The sequence below is a fragment of the Lathyrus oleraceus genome, chromosome 7 (genome assembly GCF_024323335.1).
Source record: "Lathyrus oleraceus cultivar Zhongwan6 chromosome 7, CAAS_Psat_ZW6_1.0, whole genome shotgun sequence".
Classification (NCBI taxonomy): domain Eukaryota; kingdom Viridiplantae; phylum Streptophyta; class Magnoliopsida; order Fabales; family Fabaceae; genus Lathyrus; species Lathyrus oleraceus.
In genome coordinates this window covers 486,835,882-486,848,059 of record NC_066585.1, presented here as the reverse complement: position 1 = coordinate 486,848,059, position 12,178 = coordinate 486,835,882, and the positions used below count along the sequence as shown (strand labels likewise).

The following is a 12,178-nucleotide window of genomic DNA, read 5'->3' as shown; positions in this document are numbered from 1 at the left end:
GGTAGCCAAGGCATCTACTTTACTTGCTAGTTGTTTGATTTGTTCGCTAGTGTGTATATTCTGGTTTAAGAAATCTTTATTGGTTTGCTGTTGAGAAGCTATGAAGTTCTCCATCATTATTTCCAAGTTGGATTTCCTAGGAACATTATTGTTAGGTGTAGATGGGGTCGGCTTTTGATATCCAGGAGGTATAGCTGGGGCTTGATTTGGAGCTTGTCCTGGTGCGTATAAAGCATTATTACTCTTATATGAAAAATTAGGATGATTCTTCCAATTTGAGCTATAAGTGTGTGAGTAGGGATTTCCTTGAGCATAATTTACTTGTTCTACTTGGATTCCGGTTAGGAGTTGACAATCAGCAGAAGTGTGACCTTGGATTCCACAGACTTCGCAATTCTGAGTTGCGGCAACCACGGTGGTTGGAGGTGATACATTCAAGCTTTCAATTTTCTGGGCCAGGGCTTCCACTTTTGCATTAACATGATCAAGGCTACTTATCTCGTACATGCCACGTTTCGTTTGAGGTTTCTCTACCATTGCTCGGTCGCTTCCCCACTGATAATGGTTTTGGGCCATGCTTTCGATAAGTTGATAAGCATCGGCATAAGGTTTATCCATAAGTGCACCACCTGCTGAGGCGTCTATTGTTAACCTTGTGTTGTACAAGAGACGATTATAGGAGGTATGAATCACTAACCAGTCCTCTAAACCATGGTGTGGACAAAGTCTCATCATGTCTTTGTATCTTTCCCATGCTTCGAAAAAAGACTCGTTATCTTTCTGTTTAAATCCATTTATCTGGGCTCTCAACATAGCTGTTTTGCTTGGAGGAAAATATCGGGCAAGGAAGATTTTCTTCAACTCGTTCCATGTGGTAAATGAGTTGGAAGGAAGAGACTGAAGCCATCTTCTAGCTTTATCTCTTAACGAGAAAGGAAAAAGGCGAAGTCGAATTGCCTCTGAAGTGACACCATTAGCTTTAACAGTATCAGCGTATTGGAAAAATACGGATAAATGAAGGTTTGGATCCTCGGTAGGATTTCCAGAGAATTGATTCTGTTGCACTGCCTGCAACAAAGAAGGTTTAAGTTCGAAGTTGTTTGCTTCGATTGCGGGTGGAGCAATACTCGAATGCGGCTCATCTTGCGATGGAGCGGCGTAATTTTGAAGAGCACATGCTGGTTCTGCCATCTCGGGTATTGGCGAAGGAAGAAGATTTTTGAGGTCAGGCACTTCGATAGGAGGGAGATTGTTTGCAGCACGATATTCCCGAATTCGTCGTAAGACACGGAGATATAGTTCGATGTCGTTGATTCGTAAGTAAAACGGCTCGCCTTGTGAGCAAGTGTGTGGCATACAAATCAACGAAAGAAGAAGAAATAAAAATTGCCTTAGTCTCTACAGCGTAACAGAAGAGTTAGATATCGACTAAACAAAAGTCCCCGGCAACGGCGCCAAAAACTTGATCGCGACTTTATGAGTCGAATGGGGTACTAACTGCAAGTGCACAGTTCTATCGCGTAGTTTTAAAAGATATCGATCCCACAGGGACTTATGAATCGATATACCGTTTTCTAAGGTTACTTCGTAAAGCTAAGGCGGATGATATTTTGATTGTTTCGGGGGAAAATTTAAAACTAAAATAAGATCTAAACTAAATATCAATTAAGCGGATATTGGTATGTAGTTCGTCGTAATTAGGGAATCAAATCTTCGTTGGTTTCTTGGTTTTAAAATAAATCTTTTCAGTAGACACTATTGATTAAAAGCCTTTTCTCAAACTCTCGCTCTGTTGAATAGACCATGACTTTAAATTAACGTAGCTGTCACTTATTAGTTAAGTCTAAAATCACCTTTTGAAAACAACAGAATCTATAGAAACTCTTTTTAAGGAAATAGTAATCGTTTAAACACCCTCGTCTCAAACTCTCGCTCTGTTGACTTAGATTATATAATTAAATTCAAATGCTTAACTCTCGTCCTCACATTTAACTTTTAAAAATATTTTTTGAAAAAGATTAGAATTTAATTAACTCTAAAAATTGCTTTCGCCCTGATCTAGAATTAATGTCCAATTTACACTGTCCAGTTAAAAACTCAAACTCTCGTTCTATTGATTTTAACTTCTTTAGTTTTTTTTACTCTCGTACAAAAACCTTGGTATTAAACCTGTAAATTGAGACCATAAAAAGAGTGATTTTATTTTTAAGCGTAATTAAATCAACTTAGTTTTGATTCCTTCATTCCGCTTACTTTACATACCGATACCTAAATAAATTAGCCAGACATGCTAAACAGATCTAAACAATCATCATGCTTAAATAGAAACATCTCAGGCAAATAATGTAAATAAACAATAAAGCAGGGCATATATAAATTCAAACAATAATTAAAGAACCTGAGTAATTAATAGCAGTCTTGAACACTCCACCACAGACCGGTTGGATTTGTTCTTGAATTCTTCAATCGGACAGGAAAATAAAAGTGAAGGAAAAAAAACCTAGGGTCTAACGTAATGTTAGATCCGGTAAAAGATACACAATAGTTTCCGGTGTAGAAACTATTATGTGAAAAGTTAATTAAGTGCTGAAAGATTGACTGGAAAAGAAAAATAGAAATTGCAAAGAAAAGTAAAAACTGTAAAAAATAATGCTGTAAAGTATGCTTGCACGGCTGGAAGAGAAAAAAGCACGAAGAAGAGAGAGCTGCAGGGTTTGTTCCTTGGCTCTATTTATATTATCCCAATTTGTAACGGTTTCCAAAACTCCTTCCGTAAAAGTGGTCTTCACGTTTCCAAGGGTCAAGCGTAACAATAGGCTTCAACGTGCCTCTGTTGCGCTTCTGAAGCCAAAAATATAGGAGAATGGTGTGACGTCCGTCACACCATGTGTTACGCTCGTAACACAAGGCAGCAGGGCGTGACGCTCGTCACACCATGTGTGGCGCTCGTCACAGGCTCAGCGCTAGTACTTTTGGGCTGGGCTTTGGTTTGGTGAAATTTGCTTCTCTTCATTTCTTTTTGTACCTCCTTTTCTTCCCTTTTCACTTGTGCTTCAAATAAGCTACCTGAGACAAATAAAAGGAAAAATACCAAGTAATATCGAATAAAATGGAATAAATTGAAGTGAATAATAATATAATTTAATTAAATCGAGTCCAAAAATGTGATATTATTTCATGTTATCAAACTCCCCCATACTTAGATCATTGCTTATCCTCAAGCAAGATAAAGTATAGAAATCGTTTTAAAAATTTGGCCAGATGAAATTTCAAAACACACATCAATTCGTACTAGGTTGCAGGTAAACCATGTTTAGAAATAACTTGAGTCTAATCTTGACATCAAGAACTACCGTTACAACATCTGATAACCTTACCTCATGCAAACCAGTTTGAGTCATGCTATTATAACCAGCCTAGTTCTTTTACTCTTATTTCACCCGTTTTCATTCTAGCGAAATCACATTAAGCCCTTTATCGTTTTGCGCACATAGTGGAGTGACCGGTTAGTGATTCTGATCCCCTTTTTAGCTTGAAGCTCTGGTACATAAGTCGGATAACTTCGTTATTTAGTCCATTGCAAATTGCGGGGGATCGGACCGTAGTCCGCCCTACCAAGTTCAGCACCAGATACCTGCTGAACCAACTCATAATGGATCTTTCGTATTATGCTTTCATATGATATGCAGCCTTTAGATTAAATGATCTGGTAAGGATCACCTAACTTAGTTAGTGCATTTCCTGATATATATATTTTTTATTTTGGGAATCATTCACTTATTTTCATCGGCCCTCCACGTAGTTTGCTATTAAGATGGTGCTGACTTCTTGTATAAACTACTCGGGGTTACTATAAAGTTAAAAGTCCAGGGACTTGTATAACAGGTACCTTTCTGATCTAAACATGTTGAGGTTTGTTTAGAGCGTTGGGGCGGTAATAATTTTTGTCTTAATTTTTGTTTTCTCAAGTTTGATAAAATAAGCAACCTTTATATTTACTGAGTGTGTTGAATTTTTGTTATGGCTCATGAAAATTTGAAGGAATAGATAATAGAAATTTTCTCACACTAGGGACTTAATTTAGAATAAATATATATTATAATTTTTTTTCAATAGATTCATAAGAAAAGGAAATAACAATGAAAAGGGAAAGATAACATACTTGAAAAGGGAAGATTTAAAGAACAAGGTTTTCCCCCCACACTTAAATGAAACATTGTCCCCAATGTTTCAAAGAAAACAAAAGAAATACAAAAAGATAAAGAAACTAAAGTCAATGTTGCCTTCCGCCGCGTGTTCTTGGACCTGGTGATCTTTGACGTACTTCCAAATCATCAAACCTGCTGAGCAACTCAGCGAACCGCTGATCGGTTATTGCATTCCTCGCTTCCTGTTATTGTTGCATCTGGCGCATCATCTGCATCACTTCGAGATTCTGCGCTTGCATACCATCGATAGCATCCATGATGTCGTCGTTGGTTGCTGGCCTTCTTCGTCGACAACGTCGTGAGGATGGACCAGCTGCATTATCGGAAGGGTTGAGCGGGACTGATTGTTGGGCAGGAACCTGATCACCCTGCTCCATTTCGACAAACTCGTCTGAAGGCGGGTTTGCTTGCGTAGGTTCGGTAGCTTCGGGAGCATTCAGATCATAGATGTGGCGGTTGGGGTTGGTGACATCTGTTAGGGCAATGTTGGGTAGAACAACGCTTGGGACTTCCTGGTTGTTCACCATAAGGTAATACCCTCCGCCTACCCTGTTTTTGATTAGGCGGCTGGACCGACAATAGCTTATATCCATCAATAGGGGTGGGAGAGATTGTAAATTCTGAAGTCGATCCCCAAGATTTAAGCCAAGTGCTATGGTGGTGATTAATCCACCAATTACAAAAGGTTGACGGCCTCTAGCACATAGGGTGCGAATATGATGAAATAGGAAGGAGGCAGCGTTTACCTGTGTATCTGCTGCAAAGACGCAGTGGAGGAAAAATAATTCCTTGGCGTTGACTTTGCTGTTGTTCGGTCGACCAAAAATAGTGTTTTGCAGGATGCAGATGAAGTACCGGATGGTTGGGTTATGTATATGTGAAGCAAGTAATACATCCCAGTTGTTGGTTTCCACTCCAGAAATTTTTCTAAAGAGGTCGAAGGCGTTTATATGCCACTGGGAGTTCGGAGGTATTCTAGGGTGGACTTGACCTTCTACAGGGAATTGTAGCATGGTGCTCAATTGGTTTTGGGATAGGGAGTACTCGGTGTTGAACATGTGGAAGGTTGCGGTACCGGTTAAGTACTCGTCTTCACCGGTAGGAGTGTTGTACGAATAAGAACTTAAAAATTCTAAGGTGAGAGCGGGGTAGGTAGGTTGATTATGAGTGTAAAGAAAGGTTAAATCAGCAAGGCGGAGCATCCATTCTATACCTTGAAGTAATCCTAATTCTTGTAAACAATGTAAATCGGGATACCTGGTGGATTGGACGCCTCGCTGTTGGAAACGCTCAAACTGCTCCCTTTGATAATTTTCATCTTCGGATCGGAAGATGATATTTCCGAAATCTTGGTTTCCCGCCATACCGATAAGTGGTTTGAAAGAGGTAATAAGGAGAGAAGGGAAATGAAATTGATTTTATAGAATGGTTTGTGGTGTATGAAGAAAGGTATGGTGGGTATTTATAGGAAAATTTTTGGTAGTTGGAAAGGGAGTGGTTGAAAAGTAAATAAATGTGGGTAAATGTGAATAAATGGGGAAGGTAAAAAGGTGGGATGGTGTAACGGTCGTGTCCCAACGGTTAGTAACGTTCACATAGTCAGAAGGTGTCACGCTCGTGACAGGGATGTTACGGGCGTCACAGGCACTTGGTGTGACGACCGTAATGGATTGTGTGACGCTCGTCACACAGTCATTCTTGTAACGTACTTTGTTTTTATCATTATATATTATTGTTATTATTTTGTTATGCATATGTTTATTTTATTTTGCTATTGTGATACTTTTAAATTGCCTTGCATGCTATTCTACTTTCATAATATATATATCTTTAATAAGTCATGTAGGTGGCAACAATAGAGAGCATTATTGATAAATATTTGCATAAGTCATAATAAAGTAAAATAAATCAATAGCTTCATAAAATAATCATAATGTAACATTGGAAGACAAAAGCAAACATGCGAAAGAAAAACAAATACTAAAATAATTTGAAACAAAATTAATGAATAACCTAAACTAAAACTAAGTAACTAAGAAAAACAACTTCTATCCATCTGCATGATCTCTGGCCGGAGGAGCAAAGGAGTTAACACGGTTTAGCAACTCGTGGAACTGATTTGTCATACTGTTCATGTATCCCAGAAATTCTTGTCCCATGTTAGCTAACTCTTCTCTGAGGGCGTCCTGTTCTGACATCAAAGCCTGAATGGTGGTGTTATAATTAGCTCTGGGCACATGATGTCTAAGATCGGGTATTGCCGATTCTTCGGTCGGGACAGGTTGAGGAGGAGGATCAATATCATAATAGCCAGACGGTGTCTGAGGGTCAGATTCAGCATAAGGGATCTGGTCGTCACAAATCTCATAGTCCTGGATGGATTCAGTAGATCTAGCAGGAGAGGGTGTTGCGTTCAGATTGTAGAGCCAGTTATGAACACTAGTCCTTGGACTAGGCAAGGTGAATAGGCAAAGAACTTGGTTGTTAATTATAAGCTCAAACTCTTCAGACCCTAGGTTTGCTATAAACATAGTGTTGAAGAGGAAGGGTATACTCATAGTCGCAATGCCACAAAAAGGGCTTAAGTCAAGCATAGGTTGACGTAATCCGATAGCATTACCAATCATGGTTATCAAGCCGCCTATTTGAATTGGTGCTCGTTCATCTTGGATAAGGCGGTCAAAATTTGCCAACATAAAAGTGGAACCGTTTACTGGACGGTTCTGGGAAGCACAAAATATGATGAAGAGTTCATCACGTGAAACTAAGGTACTGTTTGACTTCTTCCCAAATAAGGTGTGGGTCAGGATCTTATGGAAATAACGAAAGGCCGGGTTATGTATGTTTCCAGAAAGAAACTCAGGTTCCTCGGGATCGTCATTTCCAGTCAAGCTTCCCCAAAAGTGTTCAAGTTCTCTGTATTCAAAAAGTTCTTCTTGGCTCACTGTGAATGTATCAAGGGAGGCAGGGAAACCTAAAAGGTTGGTAAAGTCTTGAATATTAAATTGATACTCCATGTTGAACATTCTGAACTGAATGAAACCTCTGCTTATTCCTTTTCCATGGCTGGGTAGATAGATCAGAGAACTAAGGAATTCTAGAGTCAGTCTCCGATAAGTGACGAATTGTCTACGGATAGGAATGGTTTCCCACCCTATTTGACTCAGCAAATACAAGACACTCTCTCTTAGTCCAAGGGCAGTCATTGCCCAGTCATCAACGTACAAACTAGGTAGCATTTCTCTCTCTGCTAGTTCCTCAAACTTTTGTTTCTGAGCTTTCTCTCTGAATTTGATACCCATACGATCAATTTGTCCCATCAGGTTAGTGTTAGCTAGAGAAAGGAGAAACAAGAGTTTTAGTCAGGATTTGGCCAAATGCCGAAAGAATAGAAGAAAAGTTAACATAGATTAAGAATGAATACTAAATAAAATTTAAAAGAATAATTAAGTAAGAAATGAAAATATAAATATTTGTGGGTTGTCTCCCACTAAGCGCTTTGTTTAATGTCGCAAGCTCGACAATAAACTATCAAATATAATCTATAAAATTTGGGGGCACTACGTCTAAGTGCAGGACTTGTGAATCTTCAATGTTCTCTGTATGATGATAATGTTTTAGACGCTGCCCGTTTACGATAAACGGTTCAATGGATTTTCCTTTAATTTCCACCGCTCCACTGGGGAAAACATTAGTAATTTGAAAAGGACCTGACCATCTAGATCGTAGTTTTCCCGGGAATAACTTTAGCCTAGAGTTGAATAACAGGACTGTATCGCCTTGTTCGAAGATTTTCCTTGATATGCGCTTGTCATGCCATTGTTTTGTTCTTTCTTTGTAGATTCTGGCATTCTCGTAAGCGTCTCGTCTGAGTTCCTCTAATTCGTTTATATCAAGGATTCGCTTTTCACCGGCGGCTTTATAGTTTAAATTTAGATTTTTAATAGCCCAGTAGGCCTTATGTTCCAATTCTACCGGGAGGTGGCAAGATTTTCCATAAATAAGCTTAAATGGGGTTGTCCCTATGGGAGTTTTGTAAGCAATTCGATACGCCCATAAAGCTTCTGGTAATTTCAATGGCCAGTCTTTCCTTGAGGTGGTGACTGTTTTTTCCAATATTTGTTTGATTTCTCTGTTAGACACTTCCACTTGCCCACTGGTTTGAGGGTGGTAAGGTGTCGCTACTCTATGCCTTACGCCATACTTAAACAGTAGTTTTTCGAGTACCTTGGATATGAAATGCGATCCACCATCACTGACTACTATTCTCGGGACACCAAATCTTGGAAATATTATATTCTTAAAGAGTCTAGTTACTACTCGTGTGTCGTTCGTTGGAGAAGCTATAACTTCAATCCATTTTGATATGTAGTCAACCGCTACGAGTATGTACTTGTTACCGAAAGAAGACGGAAAAGGTCCCATGAAGTCTATTCCCCACATGTCGAAAATCTCTACTTCCAAAATGCCCTTTTATGGCATCTCGTCACGTCTAGATATGTTTTCTGTGCGTTGACATCTGTCACATTTCTTGATAGCCGCATGCACATCCTTCCATATATTTGGCCAATAAAAACCGGCTTGTAGGATTTTGGAACAGGTTTTGGATGTACTTGCATGTCCACCATAAGGAGCGGAGTGACAGTGTTGGATTATATTTTCTACCTCTTCTTCAGGTATACACCGACGGAAAATACCGTCGGGGCCTCTTTTGAAAAGTAAAGGGTCATCCCAGTAATAGTGTTTTATGTCATAGAAGAATGGTTTCTTTTGCTGGTAGGATAAAGTAGGTGGAACTATTCCGGCAGCTAAATAATTGACGAGATCAGCGTACCATGGTGTAACACATATAGCTAAGGTGGTTTCTACCTGTTTATCAGCTTTATTTTCTTCCAAAGTAGCTATAAGTTTATCGTACGAGAAATCATCGTTGATTGATGTTGTTTCCGGTTCCAGGTTTTCAAGTGTAGAGAGGTGATCTGCTACTACGTTTTCAATTCCTTTTTTATCTTTGATTTCCAAATCGAACTCTTGTAGCAACAGGATCCACCTTAGGACTCTAGGTTTAACATCCTTTTTTGTTAAGAGGTACTTGATAGCAGCGTGGTCGGTGTAAATGATTATTTTGGCTCCGACCAAGTAAGAACGAAATTTATCTAGTGCAAACACTACTGCTAATAGTTCTTTCTCGGTTGTGGCGTAATTCATTTGTGCTTCATCTAGAGTTCTACTTGCGTAATATATGACGTGAAGCTTTTTATCCTTTCGTTGTCCTAAAACAGCGCCCACGGCGTAATCACTGGCATCACACATTATTTCGAATGGCTCATTCCAATCTGGTGTCTGCATTATGGGCGCGAAGATCAATGCTTGTTTAAGCGTCTGGAATGCTTCTAAACATTTGTTGTCGAAGATGAATTCAGCATCTTTCATCAATAGTCCGGTCAAAGGTTTAGTTATTTTAGAGAAGTCTTTAATGAATCGTCGGTAAAAACCGGCATGTCCTAAGAAGCTTCGTACTTCTCTTACAGTTTTTGGAGGTTGAAGGTTTTCGATTACCTCTATTTTGGCTTTGTCTACTTCAATTCCTCTATTTGAGATGATATGTCCTAAAACAATTCCTTCTTGTACCATAAAGTGACATTTTTCCCAATTAAGTACTAGGTTTACTTTTACACATCGTTCTAGAACTCTTTCTAGGTTTTCAAGACATTCTTCAAAGCTTTGCCCGCATACGGAAAAGTCATCCATAAATACTTCCATGATATTTTCGAGAAAATCGGCGAATATTGCCATCATGCACCTTTGGAAGGTTGCGGGAGCATTGCACAAGCCAAACGACATTCGTCTATAAGCGAAAGTGCCAAAAGGACACGTGAATGTTGTCTTTTCTTGGTCATCAGGATGAATTGGTATTTGAAAGAAGCCTGAGTAACCGTCTAGATAGCAGAAATGAGAATGTTTTGCTAATCGTTCTAACATCTGGTCAATGAATGGTAAAGGGAAATGATCTTTTCGGGTTGCTTTGTTTAGTTTCCTATAGTCAATGCACATTCTCCATCCCGATTCGATTCGTTTGGTTATAGTTTCCCCTTTTTCATTTTCAATAACTGTTATACCTCCTTTCTTCGGTACTACGTGTACAGGACTAACCCATTTGCTATCAGATATAGGATATATGATACCTGCCTCTAATAACTTGGTTACTTCCTTCTTCACTACCTCACTCAGGATCGGGTTCAGTCTCCTCTGATGTTCCCTAGAAGTTTTACAGTCTTCTTCTAGCATGATGCGGTGCATACAAATAGAAGGACTTATTCCTTTAAGGTCGGTGATGTTGTATCCTAGTGCGGTTGGATATTTTCTTAAGATATGCAGAAGTTTTTCGGTTTCGAGTTTTCCTAGGTCTACATTAACTATCACTGGTCGTTCAAGTTCTAAGTCTAGGAATTCATATCTCAGATTTTTGGGAAGTGTTTTCAGGTCTAGGGTTGGTTTCTTAAGGCATTGCGTAGGATCCGGTGTTATTGCTAAACATTGGTTGAGTTTGTCTTCTACAAGATAGTCAGACGATTTGTCCTTTTCTAACTCTGTTTCTTTTATGCATTCATCGATGATATCCATGAAGTAACATGTATCTTCTATTGCAGGTACTTTCAAAAATTGGGAAAGAATGAACTCAATTTTCTCTTCTCCTACTTCGAAAGTGAGTCGTCCTCGTTTTATGTCGATGATCGCACCGGAAGTTGCTAAGAATGGTCTTCCCAATATAATGGGTGTAACTTCATCTTCTCTAATGTCCATAATTATAAAATCGGTTGGGATGTAGAATTGACCTATGTGCACGGGAACGTTTTCAAGAATTCCTACAGGATATCTAACAGAACGATCTGCTAGTTGCACAGACATTTTAGTTGGTCTTAATTCTCCCATTTCAAGTTTCTTGCATATGGATAAGGGCATAACACTAATACCGGCTCCTAAATCGCATAAGGCTTTATCTATGACAAATTTTCCTATGTGACAGGGTATAGAGAAACTACTTGGATCTTTAAGTTTAGGAGGCATATTCTGGATTATAGCGCTACATTCAGCAGTGAGTGTAACAGTTTCGCTATCTTCAAGTTTCCTTTTATTAGAAAGAATTTCTTTTAAGAACTTAGCATATGAGGGCATCTGCGTAATAGCTTATGTAAATGGAATTGTGACGTTTAACTGTTTCAGTAGGTCAACAATTTTTTTAAATTGGCCCGCATCTTTGGTTTTAATAAGCCTTTGAGGGTAAGGGATAAGTGGTTTATAAGGTGGTGGAGGTACATAAGGTTCTTTCTTTTCTACGGTTTCCTTATTACTCTCTTCCTTTTCCTTAGGTGTACTTTCTTCCTCAATTGACTTCTTAGAGTTTTGGTTTTCATTTCTTGGATCTACTGGTCCTTCCACTTCCGTTCCACTTCTTAGTATGATTGCATGAGCGTGGCTTTTCGGGTTAGGTTGGGGCTGTCCAGGAAATGCACCAGTTGGGGCAGCAGTAGGCGCTTGTTGTTGAGCTACTTGTGATATTTGTGTTTCCAGCATTTTGTTATGGGTAGCCAAGGCATCTACTTTACTTGCTAGTTGTTTGATTTGTTCGCTAGTGTGTATATTCTGGTTTAAGAAATCTTTATTGGTTTGCTGTTGAGAAGCTATGAAGTTCTCCATCATTATTTCCAAGTTGGATTTCCTAGGAACATTATTGTTAGGTGTAGATGGGGTCGGCTTTTGATATCCAGGAGGTATAGCTGGGGCTTGATTTGGAGCTTGTCCTGGTGCGTATAAAGCATTATTACTCTTATATGAAAAATTAGGATGATTCTTCCAATTTGAGTTATAGGTGTGTGAGTAGGGATTTCCTTGAGCGTAATTTACTTGTTCTACTTGGATTCCGGTTAGGAGTTGACAATCAGCAGGAGTGTGACCTTGGATTCCACAGA

At 39.1% G+C, this 12,178-nt stretch overlaps 1 long non-coding RNA gene and 1 other non-coding gene across 4 annotated transcripts in view; one reads left to right on the top strand and one right to left on the bottom strand.

Moving 5' to 3' along the window:
- Positions 1-12,178, bottom strand: part of LOC127106050 (uncharacterized) — a 43,522-nt gene that overhangs the window by 18,788 nt on the left and 12,556 nt on the right. The window lies entirely within an intron of this gene.
- On the top strand, positions 707-813 carry LOC127109886 (small nucleolar RNA R71). The gene has a single exon (XR_007797132.1). It is a non-coding gene; the product is annotated as a small nucleolar RNA R71 (small nucleolar RNA).